We start from the raw sequence: 22,356 nt of genomic DNA, 5'->3' as shown, positions 1-22,356 counted from the left end.
AAAAAATATTGTTCACATCACTAACATATACCATTGGATGTAAAGTGTTTAAAAGAAATTTACAAGCAATCTAGATCTAATATTTGCATTATGGGTTTTATTGTCATACCCAACATTTGCCTCATAGGATCTAATTTTTCAATCAAAATTGTAGCACTTAGTTACATAGCAGTACATATCTACATCTATATTTGCTAAGTTCAAATATAATTGATCAATTACATTAATTTAATATTTTAGAGAAATCATTCATGATATATATTCTCAATTAGATTGTTTGATTCAATCAAAAAATTCATGCAAAATTAATTTCTTCTTTTTTATTTTTGAACAAACAAAATTAATTTCTTCTTTATCACTGGTGCATGAAACATGAAACATAACTCACACATATAAGGTTTTGGGTGAGTAACTGATTTTTAATTCATTTGTGTGGTTGCGGAAAGTCTAATAACTAAATCTCTGAGTTCCCTAATCCAACATAATTTCCATCTGAAAACATATACACCATTACACATATTTAGTTTCAAATATTTCAAGCATTTTCTTTTACATCATTAAGCTTAACATTTTAACCAATGATTAGGGTGGCATATATGACGGAAAAACACATCATATTTCTTCTTCCTCTTATTTGGTAAGAATTTCATGAACTTCATACAAAGAAGTACATGCTCCCATGCTCTAGTTTCTAGACCTTTGGAATTTGAGCTCTCCCACCATAGAGAAGAACATGTATCTTTTTGTGAATCAATCATCTCTTTAATCCCCATTGGTTGAGTCTCACTTTTTGGGTAGAGATCGACATGCCTCACAGTATGACACTCAGACTCCATATCAAGAAACTTCTCCTCATACTCAAATGTTTTCTTATCACGATTACCAAACTGAACTTGAATTTTATCAAATGAGGCTTGATTGAACATCAAGAAATCATCCAAAATAATTTTATGTGGAGAGTAGTAATCGATTTTTAGCACTTGTTTCTCTTCTTTCTTTATATGATGCCCTTCACAATAGTTATTTTGTTGATCCCCCCCCCCCCCCCCCCCCCCCCCCCCCCCCCATAAAAATCGCATCTCACATTTAATCTTGAGATTTTGTCATCCCAATATTTTATCTCGTGAGATAAAAGATACTTATCATAGTCCATGATAATGACCTCTTCCGTATTTACTAGGTGGGTCTTGCAAAACTTAGAGAAACGTTTTACCAGCAAAGTACAATAAAAAAAAATACATGAAGAGCATAAATCATAATTTTTTTTATGGAAAACAATCAAATGAATGTAAAAGAAAGTAAGATAAATCCTAAATAACAATGATATTGCCAATTTGAAATAATTCAACAGTTTTCAGCAACGACGCTAAAAACTTGATAAATCTTTAGCAAGTGTGCTGAAACTATCCAAGTAATAAATTAAATTTGTATCCATGATGAATGTTTGTTTTAATTCCAACTTGGTAATGTCATTATCATTGGGGGGGGGGGGGGGTGCATAAAGCAGGGACTTAGTGTCATTAGTAGTTAGGTGAATGACATGGCATGCTATTAACCCATCAACATGGCATGTCATTCACTTAACTGCCAGTTCAGCGTTTTTGTAACGTTAGGTTTGCAGAAGGACTTAGTTAAAAACGTTTACAAACTTAAAGGACTTATGTGTAACAAAAATAACTTAAAGGACTCATCTATTACAAACCTCAGATTTAAAGTGCCCCCTATGTAATTTAGCCTTTTACTTGAACATTAACTTTTAAGTCACGACCTAAAATTCATTTAAAGTGATCCATTACATCGAACAAATTTACTAGATCAAATTCAACATCTAGGGCTAGTAGTCAGTTGAAATTTAAGTTCATTTCATATTTGATCAAGATACAAAAAGCATTAAACACAAGTAATTCTGAAGAAAAACTACAATTGTAATTGGGTTGAATAGAATTTATACAATTACATGGTTCAAATCGTGTGACGATTTGTTAGGCAACCACAAATGCTCCATTTAAGTGTGACTTGAAAGTCCTACATTGCTTGAAAAAGTGGAAGTTGAGTACCTTATAAGTGAGAGACCTACAAATCCATGGCTTAAGGTTTTGGGCTAAAGTGTAGTGTCCAACTCACGTGCATGGTTGCTTTGGGTCCAATGTGGAAGATCCATGAGCTTCCCTTGTAACCCAACTGTGGTCGACCCTCTTCCTATGTCGAAAGACTTTCTAACAAGGTGTTTAGACGGCAAGTTCCGTTGAGCAGCAACAGCGCTGCAAGTGCAAATTTGAGTGGGTGAAAAAAAATTCGCTTAAAAGGAAACATAATAAATTAATGGACTCATACAAAACAACGTACCAAACGGAAGATGCAAAATCATAAGAAAGAAACATATGTGTGTTGGAATATTTTATTATTTAAATATATTCTGATATCATTATGTGGGCAAATATCGTAATAATAATGATAATTATATTACATATTTACCAATTGCGAGCCTTGATTGATTAGTGATCAAATTAAGTAATAAGGCTATTAGATTTCTAATTTGATAATTAATTAAATATTTAATTAGTTGATATGGACTCAACATGGGTGAATGTCTGGATGACCCATTAATAGAATAATGGGAAACCCTAATGGTCATCCAATATAAAAGAGGTTATTGTCTCTAATACTCCAATATAAAAGAGGTTATTGTCTCTAATACACCATACACAACAAACATTCTCTTCTCCCCATTTGAGGAGAATTTGAGGCATAAAGGTACTGGTTGAGAAAGAACCAAATCAGTCGCCGCTAACTCTATTGTGTGTTTCAGATCATCTCCACTTTGGTTATCATTGTCGATGAGAGAGCTGTCATCAAAGCTTGATCAGGTATTCCTATTATCTTTAATTATTAATATCCTTTATAAATCAAATAGGTTGTAGATCAGATCATAATCATGTTCAATGCTTTGATTGTTTCTGCTATTGATTCATAATGATTAAACATGTTTCACTACAAGAAAAACTGCATTTTGCGACTTTTAAAAATGCTGATTGCGACTGTTAGAAGGGTCGCAAATGTACATTTGCGACTGTTCCCCAACAGTCACGTTTGTTGGGGTCGCAACTGTCTTTTGCGACCCTTCGTGGAACAGCCGCTCCAACTGCCGCAAAAGGTGTTGCGACAGTTCCCAACTGTCGCAAATGATGAGTTTTCACTTGGTTTTGAAGGGGCTTGCGACCCTTCACCAACAGTCGCAAATGTTAGTTTTTTTAAAAAAAAAGGGGCTTGCGACCCTTCACCAACAGTCGCAAATGTTAAGTTTTTTTAAAATAAAGGGGCTTGCGACCCTTCACCAACAGTCGCAAATGTTAAGTTTTTTTTAAAAAAAAAAATTGAATGGGGGCATTTTTATTGACAATTTAAATAAATAAATTAATAGACTTAAAATACATAAATATATTACTAAAAATATCTAAATCCCATAAATATAATTCTTTCAATAGTAACAATCAAAACAATAGATAAAATACATAGTTTAAACATTCAAAAATCAAAACACTAGTGGAAATTTAAGTCACTGTAGGTGCATTACAATTCTAATCACAATAGTAGCTCCTGATCATAACGTGTGAGAAGCTTTTTCGCATGATTATACCAGACAGATACATTTTGCCCCATCCACTGTCACCCAGTCGACAATGGTTGCTCCCACCACTCATCAAGCTGCAGAAGAAATTGCAATGTAAGAATAGATCTTATATAAATAAGTTTCAGAAAAATCTATTTCATCCAAGAACAATAACTTCCATCCCTCCCATATCAGACATATATGGTAGCACTCGACCGTGCACCACCAAAGACATGAACAATAATAGTATACTCACCACCAGCAGCATACTGAAGTGGAGCTGAAACCCAGCATATTGATGGAATTGCCGACGGATCCCGGGCACCGGCTCTTGCTGTCAAAATAGCCACACTTATTTCTGCATTTGCAACTGCTTCCTGTGCAAATGATCCACTAGATCCGATGGCCTCAAGCAGTCCCTGAACCAGAATATATGATATAATATTATTAGGTATGTATAAGTTCCTTATCTAAAACCAAACATGTAAAACCAATAGAGAGAAGAATCAGAAAATAGCTGGGCATTACAAATAGCATGGAAAAACAAAAACAGTTCCATCTATTTCTTAAGCAGCTAAGCCCACAACTATCATCTTTTGCCTAAGCAACTGATGGGTGACACCTTAAACACACTTAATATGAAGGAACTTAAGTGATTGTAAATTTATAACTAAGTTTTTTCTTTCTTTTCTCGTCACCTACCAACCTCGTCTCTTCCACTTTCCTCTAGAGTAAGTGAGACATGCTTCCTAGATCACGATGCATGACTATTCGAACACTGTTGTCTCTCTTGAAAAAGAATTTCAAGCTTTGTTTAAAATTGTAATATGCTGACAGTTATACACTTCATCTTATTTCATTAAAGGTACTATGATAACTTCTGTGAGAGGAAGTAAATATAAATATAAAAATGAACACCTAGCATCCTAGCTGATCATAAAAAACTAATCAAATGGAGAAGGGACATTCAACAATCCTTCAACACAAAAAAAAAAAAAAACACTATAACATCTTACTTTCTTGAATGGTCATGTTCCACCCTATGCACAATCCCAGCATCTCTGTTTACATTGTGGTCAATTAACTCAACAATAATATGCTCATTGAATTCAGAAATCAAGCACTTTTCCTGTTTTCATTACCCATCAATTTTATCAGCCAGCATATAACTGCATATACCTCCCATGGGAGTCTGCACGGAAGCAACAAATAAGATTACTAAGATTTCATATAGCTTTTTATATTATGGTTAAAATCCCAATATGAATTGTAGTAGTAAAATAGTTAAAAAGTATTTTAAAAACAAAATTAGCATGCTGCAAACTGAACCACACCTTAAGTAAAGCGCTGCAACTGCAAGTCCTACACCAACTGGTGTTGTGCTAGTACCAGCACCCATAACAAACTTCAAGGCCCTTTGTTTTCCAAGTAAATGATTCTGGGACAAGTATTGCGCACTAATCAAATATACAAAGAAATAACATTTTCATAAAGTTCTTGCCACATCAAATAATTAACGTTAACTAAATTTCAGCGTGTTTTATCTTGGTTTTCGGGTGTCAAACATTGATTACGTTTGAACCTTTTAAACCGGTGATATCTTATTTTTTCTTGGGAAGGGAAAAAGTAAGCAAAACCCTTGAGAATCGGGGTCCGGGAGTTGTTTTCGCTACGGGAAGGTGTTAGGCACCCATAACGACTATAGTAACCTATAGGAACCGTCTTTAATTTCTACGCGCGCGCTTTATTTTTAAATGCTATTTGAAAATGTTATTTACACCTAAAATTTGCTAAGTGAAGAATTGGAGGGAGAAGAATGTGTTTGAATTTTTATTTTAGTTGAATTGAAGGAATTTTGTTCCTTGCCTACGTACCCGTTTAAGGGATCAAATCCACCGTAGTTCTCTCTCAAAAAATGTTTTTGTTTTTGTTGGTTGATTTTAAGTTTGAAAATGGAATTTTGAAGAATGAGAGAAAGAGGCCTCAAGGGCATGAGATTATGAAATTGTGAGGTTGAATTAATCATTTGCAAAGTGTGGTCTAAGTATGATTATTTTCATTGAAATTTGATTAAGAAAAAGGAAAGGAAAATACAATGGGGTTTTGACCCCAAGGTTTATTATGAAAATGATTTTGAGTGAAGTTTGTTCATGTTTTTTGGAAAATGATTTTTCTAAGTATAAAAGCCTAGGCATTCATCTAAACATACAATCCTAAACATACATCTAAACATGCATATTCTAACTATATAGTGATGTGTGTGCATGTGTCGGTGCTTGTGTCGGTGTACATCTTTAGAGTCCATTGTCCTTTACATCATACCCTAGATACATTCTATGGCCTCTTTGCCAAGAAATTAAAAGTTGCATGAAGTAAAATATTACAAAAGCTCCTAAATATTACATTCTAAGTCTTGGTACAAATTAAATTGCAAGAAAATAGAGGGAAAATAGGATGTGAAATGCTTCTTTATTCTTCACACCGAAATGTTTTTTTGCACAGTTTGTTGGTGTAGCTTCGGAGACGGCTCTTTTTACCTTTGGTCCAGATCAGTTTCGGTTCTAAATCTCCTCCTTCATGTTTGAATTTGAGCTCCGATTGGTGCATCCAATAGTTGATTTGTGAATTCTGATGCGTGAGGATTTGTGTGAGATTGTGAGCTTACGGTTGCAGCAGCTTCGAAGAGGACAGCAACGTTGTGATAATCTTGGACAGAATTGGAGTTTGAATGTGGAGGAATAGGTTGGTTATGATGGAAATGGCGATGAATTCGTTGAATTTTGGACTGTTTTGGTGAAGAATTGAGTTAGTTAGGGTGGTGGAAGTGGCGGTTAGAGGTTGTTAGGGTGGTTGAAGGTGGTGGAGGAAAGTTGTTATGGTGGTTTGTTAGAGGTTGAAGATGAAGTTGGTTAGAGGAGAGAGAAAGTGGGAGTGAAAATAATTAGAAAAATGGTTTTGGAATTTTTGGGAATTTTTGTGTAAAAATGATTAGTTAATTCTATTTGACCATGACCTTGACTTATTTATAGGTGATGTGGGTGTGCTTGGACCAATGAGGAAATGCCACATGGACTTGACTTGTAACAAACTTTTAAAGACCAATAACATTTGGACACATGGCACTTGGACTCTAACAAACTTAAAAGGGGTTAAAACGTAAATAACAAAAGTGCGCGGACTAAAATGAAAATTAAAACTAAAATTGAATTGAAAAAGTAAATTGAAAATTAACGTAAAATGAGACGATTAAAAACAACAAAGCAGATTAAAACGAATCAGAAATTTTATGTGAAATGACCAAAACGCCCCTAGGGACTAAAATGACTCGAAACGACTCAAATGCAATTTTAAAATGATTTTTCTAACAAGGGATTAAAGCAAGAGTTTATACAGGCGAATTAAAAGACTCAGAGACAATTTTTAAAATTTAAACAGGGTTTTAACACGTGAAAAGACTAAAATGCCCCTAAGGGCAAAACTGACTCAAAATGACTTCAAACGCAATTTTAAAATGGATTTTGACATGGAATGAAACAGAGACTTATTCTAACTACTTGACAAGACTCAAACAAATTTTTAAAAGACTGAAAGAAATTTTAACACAGAAAATGACTAAAATGCCCCTAGGGGCTAAATTGACTAAAAATGACCTAACTGATATTTTTTGAAATGAATTTGACATGAGGTTGAAACGAGGACTTATACAAACCAATTTAAAAGACTCACACAATTTTCAAGGATAAAAATGAGTTGAATGCAGGAAATGACTAAAATACCCTTTTATGTGAATTTTGCAAATAAAATTGAAATAAAATGCAGAGAAAGATGCAATTGATCAGAGACATATCAAATGACTTATAATGCAAGAAAAGAAGAATTAAACAAGTATTTTTAGGTCCAAAATTAGGGTATAACAGCTGCCCCTATTTAAGTTTCTTTGTCCGGGGAGTCAAGAGACGAAGTCTTAGAATTGACGGGACGAAGATACTTAAATATTAACATTTGCACTGCTTTTGGACATAAAAATACGTTTGCAGATTTTCAAAAACATGAATGCCATGCAACATTTCATTTATGAATGCAAGACAATCAAACCGGAATCTACGGGCTGTGTCACACCACCAAGGGATTTATAGACATCAAGGTAGAAAGAACGGGCAACAAATAGACAGGTACAGATTTTCAAACAAACACGAATGCCATGCAACATTTCATTTATGAATGCAAGACAATCGAACCGGAATCTACGGGCTGTGTCACACCACCAAGGGATTTATAGACATCAAGGTAGAAAGAACGGGCAACAACTAGACAGGTACAAGCTGTTCTTTGGATCGAACTTGCCACTTGACCGAGAGATACAAACAAGAGATGGGTACAAGCTGCTCTTGGGATCGAACTTGGCACTTGACCGGAAACATAGACATATAGGCAGATACAAGCTGTTCTTTGGATCGAACTTGACACTTGATCGGAAACATAGACATATAGGCAGATACAAGCTGTTCTTTGGATCGAACTTGACACTTGATTGAAAATACAAACAGATAGACAGACACAAACTGTTCTTCGGATCGAACTGGCCGTTTGGCTGGAGCTATAGACAAAAAGGGTTGATACAAGCTGTTCTTTGGATCGAACTTGCTTGTTGGATTATCACCACGTCATGTGGGAGAGTGCAGACTGTTCTCTTAGATCGAACTTGTCGTTTGACCGATAACAAAGCATAAGCTGGGTACAAACTGTTCTTCAGATTGAACTTGCCGTCTGACTGATAACAAAGCATAAGCTGGGTACAAACTGTTCTATCGAACTTGCCGTTTGACCGGAAACATAGACATATAAGCAGGTACAAGTGGTTCTTTTTTGGATCGAACCTGGCGCTTGACCAGTAACAAGATACAAATTGAAAGTCTGGTTTAACAAGATACCAATTGAGGGTAAATTGTCATTGACTTAATTTGAAAGTAGACATGACCATTTTTGTTGGCCCAAGAGTAAATTGACATTGATCTGAATTGAGAATTGACATCGACATTGACATTGGCTTGGAAATTGAAATTGACATTGACATTGACATTGGCATTGACATTGACATTGGCATTGGATATTGGCATTGGCATTGACATTGGCATTGACATTGACATTGACATTGACATTGGCATTGACATTGACATTGACATTGACATTGGCATTTGACATTAACATTGACATTGGCATTTGACATTAACATTGACATTGGCATTGACATTGGCATTTGACATTAACATTGACATTGACATTGACATTTGACATTAACATTGACATTGACATTGACATTGGCATTTGACATTAACATTGACATTGACATTTGACATTGACATTGACATTGACATTGGCATTGACATTGACATTGACATTGACATTGACATTGACATTGACATTGGCATTTGACATTAACATTGACATTGGCATTTGACATTAATATTGACATTGGCATTGACATTGGCATTTGACATTAACATTGACATTGACATTGACATTTGACATTAACATTGACATTGACATTGACATTGACATTGACATTGGATATTGACATTAATATTGACATTGACATTGACATTGAGATTGCTTCGAATTTGACATTTGAAATTGAAATTGAAATTGGCATTGAATTTGACAGTTGACAGTTGGATATGCAACATGTATGTATGGTATAGCAAGATTATTGGATGTATGAGCACATAAAATGCATGATTATGCATGTATGAATGCTTGAAATGCATGATTGGCTTGTAACTTGACAGAGAAGTTTCACAAAGGCAGACAAGACATTGGAAGATTGGGCACGTAGTGGCTCGTGCTGTGACATATTCCCAGGGGGAAAACCTCTTTGGAGAGACCGTCGTTGAGAGACGTATCAAAACCATGGCTGAGGGCAGTAAAACTTGTAAAGAAGGGACCCTTGGAAGGTTCTTGGATACAGGTCGCCGTTGCTAGGCGTGTCAGTGCTGGGTAAACATTGGATGTTCGCATCTGTGGTCAATGCTTTTATATTCTTTTCATTCTTTTCATTTTTCAATCCCACTTTTGCCTGAACCGCCCTTTCGGGTTTTCGATTCACCGGGGAGTAAAGATTCTTTTCATTGCCCTATTTTTGCCTGAATTGCCTTCATAGGTTGTCAATCAGTGGGGTGCTCATTTTTGCCTAAGCCGCCCTTTCGGGTTTTCAACTTAGCGAGCTTTTCATTTTCATTTTCATTTTTCATTTTTCATTCTGTTTTTTCATTCTTGCCATTGACCACAGATCATCCTGGGGAGTAACCTGCTTGTAACATGTATTGAAATAGACATTGATATTTATTTATTCATGCATGTTTCATTGAAATGTACCCTGTTGCTCAGGTTTGCTTTCAAAATAGACAGAAAAAGATTTTTCGATTTTCAAAGATGTTTGTTTCAGACATTGACATTATCAAATGGAAAGAAGATGTTTTGTATATAGCATTGAAAGTAGAAAGAAAAATAGAGTTTCAAACAATAGAAAGGCTCAAATTGATGTAGAAGAGTGAAAGTCAGCCAAAGGCATGGCTTCACGGATTTACAAAGCTTGGAAAATGGTAATTTTATTGGTTGGTGATACATTGAACACGATGACCGCTACATTTCATAGAAATTTTGAATTCACAAGTACAGAAGCCTCTGATGAAGAAAATCATTGACAGTTGCAGATGCCCCAAGGGGTGATGGTGATTTGCCAGATATAGTTACTTGTCTTTTATTGACCTCATTTTTGCATGAACCGCCCTTTCGGGTTTTCGGCTCATCGAGGCGCTCATTCTTGCCTGAGTTGCGTACAATCTCAGCGAGCTCTTTCATATTCATTTTTTTTTGTCCCTAACTTTTGCCTGGATCGCCCTTTCGGGTTTTCGATCCACCGGGAAGCGCATTTTTGCCTAGGCCGCCCTTTTGGGTTTTCGACCTACCACGCTGTTCTTTTCTTTCTAGACAAAGTATTTCTTGACTATATCGGCATTAACAGGATTTGGGAGTTCAACACCATCCATGTGCGTAAGAATCAAAGCACCACCAGAGAAAGCCTTCTTGACAACATAAGGACCTTCATAGTTAGGTGTCCACTTGCCCCTTGGGTCGGGTTGCTGACTTATCCTTCTTTTCAATACAAGTTCGCCTTCCTTGAATTCTCGAGGTCGGACTTTCTTGTCAAAAGCATTCTTCATTCGCACTTGATACAACTGTCCACGAGTCATAGCATCCATACGTTTCTCTTCAATCAGATTCAATTGATCATACCGACTTTGACACCATTCAGCCTCAGTTAACTTTGCTTCCATGATCACTCGAAGAGATGGAATCTCCACTTCCAGGGGGAGAACTGCTTCCATGCCATATACCAGAGAGAAAGGAGTTGCCCCGGTTGAACTGCGCACCGTAGTACGGTAACCATGCAAGGCAAAAGGTAGCATTTCATGCCAGTCTTTGTAAGTAGTGACCATCTTCTGAACAATCTTCTTGATGTTTTTGTTAGCGGCCTCAACTGCACCATTCATCTGAGGTCTGTAAGGAGAAGAGTTGTGATGTTCAATCTTGAATTCTTCACATAAAGCTTGCACCATGCTATTGTTCAGATTGGAACCATTGTCAGTGATGATCTTGTTGGGAACACCATATCGGCAGATGATGTTATTCTTGATAAACTTGACAACCACTTGCTTGGTCACATTTGCATAGGAGGCAGCTTCAACCCACTTGGTGAAATAGTCAATTGCCACTAGGATGAAACGATGTCCATTGGAAGCTTTTGGTTCAATTCTTCCGATCATGTCAATGCCCCACATAGAGAAAGGCCATGGGGAAGAGATAACATTGAGAGCATGTGGAGGCACATGAATCTTGTCAGCATAAATTTGACATTTGTGGCATCTCTTAGCATGTTTGTGGCAGTCACGCTCCATAGTTATCCAGTAATAGCCGGCTCTTAACAGTTTTCTTGACATAGTGTGACCCGAAGCGTGGGTCCCAAAGGTACCATCATGTACATCATGCATCAACTTCTCAGCTTCTTGTTTATCAACACATCTCAACAAGACCATGTCATAGTTCCTCTTGTATAGGATTTCTCCGTCCAGAAGGAATCTGCTAGCCCATCGTCTCAAAGTCTTTTTATCCCTGTTGGAAGCACCGGATGGATATTCACGCTTTTGCAAGAATTGCTTGATGTTGTAGTACCAAGGCTTTTTGTCATTCACATCCTTATCCGCTTGATCTGGCATATTTTCAATAGTAAACACATGAGCGGGTCTATCAAGACGCTGCACTTTGATTACAGGCACATCATTCCAATGGTTCACCCGAAACATGGAAGACAGAGTAGCAAGAGCGTCAGCCATTTGATTTTCATCCCGAGGGATGTGGTGCAGCTCAACCTTGGTAAAGTATGTCAATAGACGTCTTGCATAGTCACGGTATGGGATCAGCTTCTCATGATGAGTCTCCCATTCACCTTTTATCTGATTTATAACAAGTGCAGAATCTCCATAGATGTCGAGGTGCTTAATTCTCAGATCAAGGGCTTCTTCAATGCCCAAGATGCATGCTTCATATTCAGCTATGTTGTTTGTGCATTCAAAAGTTATTCGAGCGGTGAAAGGAATGTGGTGCCCCTGCGGTGTTACAATGATGGCCCCAATTCCTTTACCATAAGCATTAACAGCACCATCAAACACCAATCCCCATTTGCTATTGGGGTCCGGCCCTTCATTGATCAGTGGTTCTTCACAGTCTTTCGATTTCAGATACATAATCTCTTCATCGGGGAAGTCAAACTTAATTGGCTGGTAATCATCAAGAGGTTGACAAGCAAGATGCTCAGCAAGGATGCTTCCTTTGATTGCTTTCTGAGCTTTGTACACAATATCATATTCAGACAACAACATTTGCCAACGCGCAATCTTTCCAATAACAGCAGGCTTTTCAAAGATGTACTTGGTTGGATCCATTCGGGATATCAACCAAGTTGTATGATTCACCATATAATGACGCAGGCGTTTGGCAGCCCAAGCTAAAGCACAACAAGTCTTTTCAAGCATCGTATACCGAGTCTCGCAGTCGGTGAACTTCTTGCTCAGATAGTAGATAGCATGTTCTTTCTTACCAGTCTCATCTTGCTGACCGAGAACACAACCCACTGAATCATCTAACACTGACAGATACATAATCAAAGGCCTTCCTTCCACTGGCGGGACAAGGATAGGTGGTTCCAACAGGTATTCTTTAATGCTATCAAAAGCTTCCTGACATTCGTCATTCCATACAACAGGCTGGTTCTTTCTGAGCAATTTGAAAATTGGTCCACAAGTAGTAGTCATGTGAGATATGAATCTTGAAATATAATTCAGACGTCCGAGGAAACCTCTGACTTGCTTCTCAGTTTGAGGGGCCGGCATTTCTCTGATGGCTCGGACTTTGTCAGGATCAACTTCAATGCCTCTTTGACTGACAATGAAGCCTAGCAATTTTCCAGATCTTACACCAAATGTGCACTTGTTAGGATTCAACCGCAGCTTGTACTTTCTCAGTCTTTCAAACATCTTTTTCAAATACACAACATGCTGCTCTTCATCACTTGACTTCACAATCATGTCATCAACATATACCTCAATCTCTTTGTGAATCATATCATGAAACAGAGTTGTCATACCTCTTTGATAGGTAGCACCAGCATTTATCAAGCCAAACGGCATTACTTTATAACAGAACGTTCCCCACGGAGTGATGAAGGACGTCTTTTCTCTATCTTCAGGAGACATTCGTATCTGATTATAACCAGAGAAACCATCCATGAAAGAGAATACTTTGGATTGAGCAGTACTGTCAACAAGCACATCAATATGAGGCAATGGGAAGTTATCTTTTGGACTGGCTTTATTCAGATCTCTATAATCAACACACATTCGTACTTTCCCATCTTTCTTTGGTACCGGTACGATGTTGGCAATCCACTCAGGGTATTCAGCTGTCACGAGGAAACCCGCATCAATTTGCTTCTGCACCTCAGCCTTGATCTTAAGAGCCATGTCTGGACGAGACCTTCTCAACTTCTGCTTGACAGGAGGACATTCAGGCCTTGTCGGTATCCGATGTTCCACAATCTTAGGATCTAGACCCGGCATATCTTCATAGGACCATGCAAAGACATCTGGATAATCATGGAGAAGCTGAATGATCTTCTTTTTCACCTTTGGCTCAAGTGCAGCACCGATCTTGATCTCTCGCTTGTTCTCTTCAGTACCCAGGTTGATAAGCTCAATCTCTTCCTGGTGAGGCTGAATGGCTCTTCTTTCTTGCTCAAGCAGTCGAGTGATCTCATACGGTATCTCTTCATAATCATCATCCTCATCTTCAGCTTCATATACAGGGAATTCAAAATTTGGAGGAACCATAGGGTCACTGTGTTCAACGGGTTTATTATGGTTCAATCTGCATAATATGATTGGGATGATTTTAGAAAAAGTTTTTCATGCAGATTTTTGAAATTAATAAGAAAAATACAGATGTTTTGGTTTTTTCTGGCATTACCATTGTTTCCAAGAAAAAGGCACTAAAAAGTAAAAAACAAAGAGTCGTGAGAAAAACGACAACTTTTATTGATAACGGAAATGCCGAAACAAACACGCCCTTACAATGATATCACTTTCGCCTTGGGCAGAGCGAAAGGATTGTTATTTTGAAAACAAAAGACATGAGCAACAAAACACATTACATGGAAGCATGCATGACTAAAGGAACATCAATGGCTTCCCAATTTCTCACAGTGCCTCCTGGTATAACAAATGCAGGCACGTGACCACTTCCAGCAGCGTCTTCAGCAATGGCATTGATGAACCCAGCACTGTAAAAGGTTCCCTTTGAAACAGCAGATGTTGGAGAGAATCCAAGGCCCTCTTTACGCTTGTTTTCCAGAATCTGAATCACTTTGCCCCAGCCAGCAGCTTGTCCTGCTTGAACAGCCTTCTGGGCGTCTTTCAGTGAAGCCATGCTAGTACCAGCCCTCCGGGGCTCTGCGCCCTCGACAGTCAAGCCTTGAAACGATGTCCCTTCAGCGGACCCTGCTTCAACACAAGAGAACGATGATACCTGGCTAACTAAATATGCTTCCTCACCGTGCACAGTGACAATCTTACCATTCCTCATGAACTTGAGCTTCTGATGCAATGTGGACGTGACTGCTCCAGCGTCATGGATCCATGGCCTTCCGAGGAGACAGCTGTAAGAAGCGTTGATGTCCATGACTTGGAAAGTAATCTGAAATGTTTCAGGACCAATGGTAATTGGCAAGTCCACTTCCCCGAGAACATCCTTGCGGGATCCATCAAAAGCTTTAACCAGATAACTGCTACCCCTCAGAGAAATTCCATGATGGCTCAATTGCCTTAGCGTGGATTCGGGCATTACATTCAGAGATGATCCAGTGTCTACCAATACGTTGGATATCAGGTCAGATCCACAATGTACTGAAATATGTAGAGCCAAGTTGTGGCGTTTCCCTGCTTCGGGGAGCTCATCGTCACCGAACCCCAAGTTGTTGCAGGCAGTAATATTACTCACTATCCCATCAAACTGATCCACAGAGACCTCGTGGTCAACATAAGCTTGCTCGAGTATCTTCATTAACACTTTCCTATGAGCCTCAGAGCTCATGAGCAGAGACAGGATGGATATCTTTGACGGAGTTTGCAGCAGCTGGTCAACAATCTTATAATCGCTCTTTTTGATAAGCCTCAGAATTTCATCCAGATTAGACTCTTTAATGGGCTGGCCCGAGGGGCTGGCCTTCTCTTCCTCAAGGTTAGCCATGTTTCTTCTCTTGTACAATCTTGTCTGATGAACTCTATCTGGTTGGTAAATCTTGCGAGCACGAGCCACTTTTCAGACTGCGGCGGACAAAACCAGGAGACGATGAGCACGGGAAGCCATTTGTGACCGATGAATGATGCATATGATGCATGATATGCAAATGCGAAAAGACTCTTTTTTGTCAGAGGACTTTGTCAAAGTGGTTGTGAACATCACGGAGAAACACGGTTTTATTTGAAGATCTTGAGCAAAACTAGAAGTTTAGTTGAGATGGTATCACTTGGTGTTCACATCTGTGATGTTCAAAAGATGACTTGTCTAAGTCCTCCGATAAATGCATGGAAAAAAGTTTATGCATGTATGCATGTACGCATGAACGCATGATTATGTTCAAGTTCGGAGAAAACATGGTGGGTTTGAAGTTCAAAGTCGAGGAGTCATGGGTGGACACGGTGTCCGGTGAATCTAGGGCTTTAGGATAATAGTAACCGGGTTCTAAAAAGGTTCCCAAGTTGCAACCTCTCCGACGTATCTCATGGTGTCACGAGACAACACTCGCTCCATGATTATACGTGGAAGGTCTAACCTGAGTGTAGTATCGCGTGACGACTAAAACTCGAGACAACACCCGGTTTAGCCTCCGCACTACATCCTAGAAAATGGCCATGGATGGGTTTGGTTATCTACGGTTCATAGCGTCATAGAACAATTAGAAGCGAAGTGCCTAAACGCGACAACCCGCGCCGACAACATCACCTCCAAAATGCCTCAGCTATGTGGGATTGATCGCATAATCCAAAACACGAGGCAACCCCCGGAATGAATTGTCGATTATATCCCTCCTAAATCCTAAGTTCACTCAGCCCGGGTGCAGGACTTTTGATATTCTCACCCCACACGTTTGCAAGAATTTAAACATTTATTCACATAGGAAAGCAAGTAAAAGAAACAAGTAAAAATACAAGCGCAAGCGTGGAAATAAAGACTAGGCGTAACTCTCGAATCTCCCCAGTGAAGTCGCCAGCTGTTTTATCTTGGTTTTCGGGTGTCAAACATTGATTACGTTTGAACCTTTTAAACCGATGATATCTTATTTTTTCTTGGGAAGGGAAAAAGTAAGCAAAACCCTTGAGAATCGGGGTCCGGGAGTTGTTTTCGCTACGGGAAGGTGTTAGGCACCCATAACGACTATAGTAACCTATAGGAACCGTCTTTAATTTCTACGCGCGCGCTTTATTTTTAAATGCTATTTGAAAATGTTATTTACACCTAAAATTTGCTAAGTGAAGAATTGGAGGGAGAAGAATGTGTTTGAATTTTTATTTTAGTTGAATTGAAGGAATTTTGTTCCTTGCCTACGTACCCGTTTAAGGGATCAAATCCACCGTAGTTCTCTCTCAAAAAATGTTTTTGTTTTTGTTGGTTGATTTTAAGTTTGAAAATGGAATTTTGAAGAATGAGAGAAAGAGGCCTCAAGGGCATGAGATTATGAAATTGTGAGGTTGAATTAATCATTTGCAAAGTGTGGTCTAAGTATGATTATTTTCATTGAAATTTGATTAAGAAAAAGGAAAGGAAAATACAATGGGGTTTTGACCCCAAGGTTTATTATGAAAATGATTTTGAGTGAAGTTTGTTCATGTTTTTTGGAAAATGATTTTTCTAAGTATAAAAGCCTAGGCATTCATCTAAACATACAATCCTAAACATACATCTAAACATGCATATTCTAACTATATAGTGATGTGTGTGCATGTGTCGGTGCTTGTGTCGGTGTACATCTTTAGAGTCCATTGTCCTTTACATCATACCCTAGATACATTCTATGGCCTCTTTGCCAAGAAATTAAAAGTTGCATGAAGTAAAATATTACAAAAGCTCCTAAATATTACATTCTAAGTCTTGGTACAAATTAAATTGCAAGAAAATAGAGGGAAAATAGGATGTGAAATGCTTCTTTATTCTTCACACCGAAATGTTTTTTTGCACAGTTTGTTGGTGTAGCTTCGGAGACGGCTCTTTTTACCTTTGGTCCAGATCAGTTTCGGTTCTAAATCTCCTCCTTCATGTTTGAATTTGAGCTCCGATTGGTGCATCCAATAGTTGATTTGTGAATTCTGATGCGTGAGGATTTGTGTGAGATTGTGAGCTTACGGTTGCAGCAGCTTCGAAGAGGACAGCAACGTTGTGATAATCTTGGACAGAATTGGAGTTTGAATGTGGAGGAATAGGTTGGTTATGATGGAAATGGCGATGAATTCGTTGAATTTTGGACTGTTTTGGTGAAGAATTGAGTTAGTTAGGGTGGTGGAAGTGGCGGTTAGAGGTTGTTAGGGTGGTTGAAGGTGGTGGAGGAAAGTTGTTATGGTGGTTTGTTAGAGGTTGAAGATGAAGTTGGTTAGAGGAGAGAGAAAGTGGGAGTGAAAATAATTAGAAAAATGGTTTTGGAATTTTTGGGAATTTTTGTGTAAAAATGATTAGTTAATTCTATTTGACCATGACCTTGACTTATTTATAGGTGATGTGGGTGTGCTTGGACCAATGAGGAAATGCCACATGGACTTGACTTGTAACAAACTTTTAAAGACCAATAACATTTGGACACATGGCACTTGGACTCTAACAAACTTAAAAGGGGTTAAAACGTAAATAACAAAAGTGCGCGGACTAAAATGAAAATTAAAACTAAAATTGAATTGAAAAAGTAAATTGAAAATTAACGTAAAATGAGACGATTAAAAACAACAAAGCAGATTAAAACGAATCAGAAATTTTATGTGAAATGACCAAAACGCCCCTAGGGACTAAAATGACTCGAAACGACTCAAATGCAATTTTAAAATGATTTTTCTAACAAGGGATTAAAGCAAGAGTTTATACAGGCGAATTAAAAGACTCAGAGACAATTTTTAAAATTTAAACAGGGTTTTAACACGTGAAAAGACTAAAATGCCCCTAAGGGCAAAACTGACTCAAAATGACTTCAAACGCAATTTTAAAATGGATTTTGACATGGAATGAAACAGAGACTTATTCTAACTACTTGACAAGACTCAAACAAATTTTTAAAAGACTGAAAGAAATTTTAACACAGAAAATGACTAAAATGCCCCTAGGGGCTAAATTGACTAAAAATGACCTAACTGATATTTTTTGAAATGAATTTGACATGAGGTTGAAACGAGGACTTATACAAACCAATTTAAAAGACTCACACAATTTTCAAGGATAAAAATGAGTTGAATGCAGGAAATGACTAAAATACCCTTTTATGTGAATTTTGCAAATAAAATTGAAATAAAATGCAGAGAAAGATGCAATTGATCAGAGACATATCAAATGACTTATAATGCAAGAAAAGAAGAATTAAACAAGTATTTTTAGGTCCAAAATTAGGGTATAACACAGCGCCAATATGTAGAATTAAATAAAATTAATAATTTGAATATTATTAATTGATTGATAAGTTACTACTTACTAGGTACAGGTTCCAATATATAGACTATTGTTGAACATGAATATTATAACCAAGTAAATATATTTGATGAAGTTGATCACAAAGACTCTCAATTTCTAGAACAAAGGTTCAAGTGACATACCTAGAGCCTTATTGTTAGAGACTTGGCTACTTGCCGACTAGTTTTCGAGGTTCATCATTTAGAGTAGATACATTTTTAACCTGTAACATGTTACATACCACTCCTCATCACTAGTGTTTCCAAAACCTTGTACTCCTATTTTGATGCTAAACATGTAATACACACACCTAGCTGAATGATTGCATATGCTAAACATGGAAAATTCAATTTAAATAGCAGCAAGCTAATGTACAAGGTGGAGTTCAATGTATGTGTTTTGTTAACCACAAACAGAAAAACAAAGTAATATTGCAATATCAAGTACGTAGATGACAATGGTCCCAATTCATTAAATATTAATGGTGATGAGAATTGTATCCACCATAGTTGTATCCACCATAGTTGCTGTTGGTGTCATCATTAAGGGTCGCTTGGAGACACAATCAGAACATCAAAGCCTCCCCGTCAAATTACCATGAACTCACGCAAAATGCAGATCAGAAACCAATCAAATCACGAATCTCACGACAATTGAAGTTCAACCAATATTACAAATGCAAATTTCACAAGTTAATTAAAAAACAGTGACGGTGACCTAATCGATGCACTATAAGATCAGGTAAGTTGAATTGAGCTACAAAATTTAAAAAGATTTTGAAGATTGAAGAAGTATTCCTGGTTATTTATGTATGTGTCAATTAACAGGAACTGGATCATATATTAGAGAGAAAAAATTGTTTGATCAATGATAAAAAACAATAACACTTTTTGTTTAATAAAACACTATTACATTATTCAACTACATTCCTTCTGAAAATAGATCTGTTGCAGTTAATGTGTCGAGCTCTTCTCAAATATGTATGTCGAGCTATTCAACTACATTACTTGGTCCTAACGTTGTGCGTGAGTTCAATTTTCTCACAAGTTGAATATAAGTCCAAAACACTCCTTGACATATAAACATACTAGCCTAATGATCCTTAAACAATACGACAAAAAATTTAATATGTATGTTTATTATAATAAAACATAGAATATGTATGTTGGAAATAAATAAATTAAAATAGTGACAAAATAGTGTTTGAAACATTCCAGCATAGGCAATTAGGTTCAGTATTAGACTAACTGATTAAGGTCAGTATTAGAGTAACTGCATTACTATGTATCACATAGAACAAAGCTTATCATAATTAGATTCTTTTATTGTGATAATATCCTTTTGGACAGTTAAAGACTACTTTCTGTTCACGGTCAGGAGACTAGTACGATAACTAATCAAGGAACTCTCGTAACTGATTAGATTATGTTCAACTATATATCACATAGCACAGAGCTTATCAGAATTAACTATGTCATCGGTGACATGTTTGCGCACTCTAGAATGGTTTCTTTACGGGCAGAGTTGTGTAGCCACACCTCATATTCACATGTTTTGCAGTAACCACAAGATTCACAACTAGTATTGTTTTGTGCTTGTTGCTTGGGATGATTTCAGGTTTATGTATAATATTGCTTATGTGGTTTAAGTGATAAATCTTTGACCCCTACTCAAATCTCACATTACCCCTAAGCAGATGCTCAACACTTCAATGTCTAAGTGATAAATTCATCATGAGATCATATTAAGAACTACATTTCAATTCAAAAATTCATCAAAATCACAACTAAATGTCAAGAGAAGGGTTTACCTTAAGAAGGTGCAGCAAGAGAGCTTAAGTGTGGACGACGGTGACACCGACCGCTATACCCAAATCCACTAACTGAAATAACAAAAGCAAATCTGAAATCAAGGAATCACACATGATTAAAAAATCAGAAATTAACAAAAAAACACTCAAATCAACAGAAACACGAGAAAACTCGTTGGTAAGAATCTCGAAGACATTAACGGAGCAAGAAAAGTACATTAAATGTTCCTGCAACAGTGAATAACAGAGTGAATTGAGTTGAACAAGCCATCACACCTAACAAGCCTCATGGAAATCACTAGCCAAATAACACAAACAAGTCGCAGCCGCAATTTGCGCGGCAGGCGAAGAAGCTTCTTTCAAAAGCTTCGAAAGAGGTGGAACACCACCTTCTTCAATAATAATCTTCTTATTCCTATCATTACCTTGTGCTAATGAAGCAAGTTCATTTGTACCTTCAATTTTATCATTCAATTGACCCATTTGAATTGAAGCTATAAAAGACCATACCCATGACAGAATTGGATCATTACTCGCAATCGGTGGAAGGGGTAAGTTAATCCCACCACCTCCGCCGCCGGAGCCGTCGACGTCGAGGATACTTAAAAGCCACTTCATATCTCCGACGGAGACATCAAGGTAAACAAGAAATTTATGAAAATCAGCGGCGGTGACGATGGTAACAACACGATGAAGAATACTCCGGCGTTTACACTTACGAATTAAAGTTAAAGCGCGTTCGAGATTCTTGGCGGCTTTAGCGGCGACACGGCGGACGGGACGTTCGTAAAGAGGCGGAGGAGCGGTGGCGACCGATTCAGAGCACAACACAGCTGATTGAGAGAGGTTGAGTTCCGATTCAGACTATAACACAGCTGAAATTGGCGCATTGAGAGTGAGATTGAGCCGATTGAGAGAGGTTGAGTTACGATTGAGTGAGGTTAGGTTTTGGGGGTGAACGTATGATTGAGAGTGAGAAGATTCAGAGAACAAAGATTGAATGTAAGTGAGAAGGAATTGGGATGAAATTGGAGGTTAGGTTTAGAGAAATTGGAGGTTTGAGAGTGAGATGAAAATTTGGGTCTTAGGGTTTGGGATAGTGAGGGAGAAAGCGGGAGATGAAAGTTAGTGTTAGCGTGAGATGAAATTTTTTGCCAGAATGACCAATTACAAGCTCCTTCTAATTTAACTAATAAAACCTGCGACTGTTGACCAGAACAGTCGCAACAACCGTCGCAAATGTGCATTTTGAGGCAGTTATAAGGTAAGGGTCGCAGTTGAAGTGTCGCAAAATGCAGTTTTTCTTGTAGTGTTTTATGAAATCTGTTTTTATTTAAACCTAAATTTCTAACAATGTGAAGTTGTTTCAACATTCCCACTGTCATACCGTTTGTGATAACTCCATGATACGCTGGGTGCGTTTGATTTGCTAAAAAATGAAGGACATGACAGAAAAACTCCAGTTGTCCAGTGTTTGATTTATAAAACTGTTTCAGGTACGGGACAAACTAGAGGCAAGGGACAGGACAAAAACTGATATTTTTGTCCCTCACCAAACCACAGCACAACTTTTTGTCCCACGTACAAGTTGTCTAAAATACCAAAATGGCATTTCATCCCCCAA

At 37.6% G+C, this 22,356-nt stretch overlaps 2 long non-coding RNA genes across 6 annotated transcripts in view; one reads left to right on the top strand and one right to left on the bottom strand.

Moving 5' to 3' along the window:
• Positions 1–22,356, top strand: part of LOC146908536 (uncharacterized) — a 29,399-nt gene that overhangs the window by 3,022 nt on the left and 4,021 nt on the right. Inside the window, exon 3 of the long non-coding RNA XR_015018364.1 lies at positions 2,810–2,867. This is a non-coding gene — a long non-coding RNA (uncharacterized LOC146908536). The remainder of the gene's footprint in view (positions 1–2,809; positions 2,868–22,356) is intronic.
• On the bottom strand, positions 3,444–22,038 carry LOC146908538 (uncharacterized). Of its 5 annotated transcripts, XR_015018360.1 has the most exons (6): positions 20,733–22,038; positions 19,066–19,145; positions 4,945–5,048; positions 4,627–4,802; positions 3,867–4,029; positions 3,444–3,705 (listed from the first exon to the last, which is right to left on the bottom strand). It is a non-coding gene; the product is annotated as an uncharacterized LOC146908538 (long non-coding RNA). The 5 variants fall into 5 exon arrangements; XR_015018361.1 differs by having other exon boundaries at positions 4,627–5,048; positions 19,427–22,038; XR_015018359.1 differs by having other exon boundaries at positions 4,627–5,048.

Source organism: Medicago sativa, chromosome 7 (genome assembly GCF_051527215.1).
Source record: "Medicago sativa cultivar Bolivia chromosome 7, Bolivia_mono, whole genome shotgun sequence".
Taxonomy (NCBI): Eukaryota; Viridiplantae; Streptophyta; class Magnoliopsida; order Fabales; family Fabaceae; genus Medicago; species Medicago sativa.
This window is presented reverse-complemented; position numbering and strand designations above follow the sequence as displayed.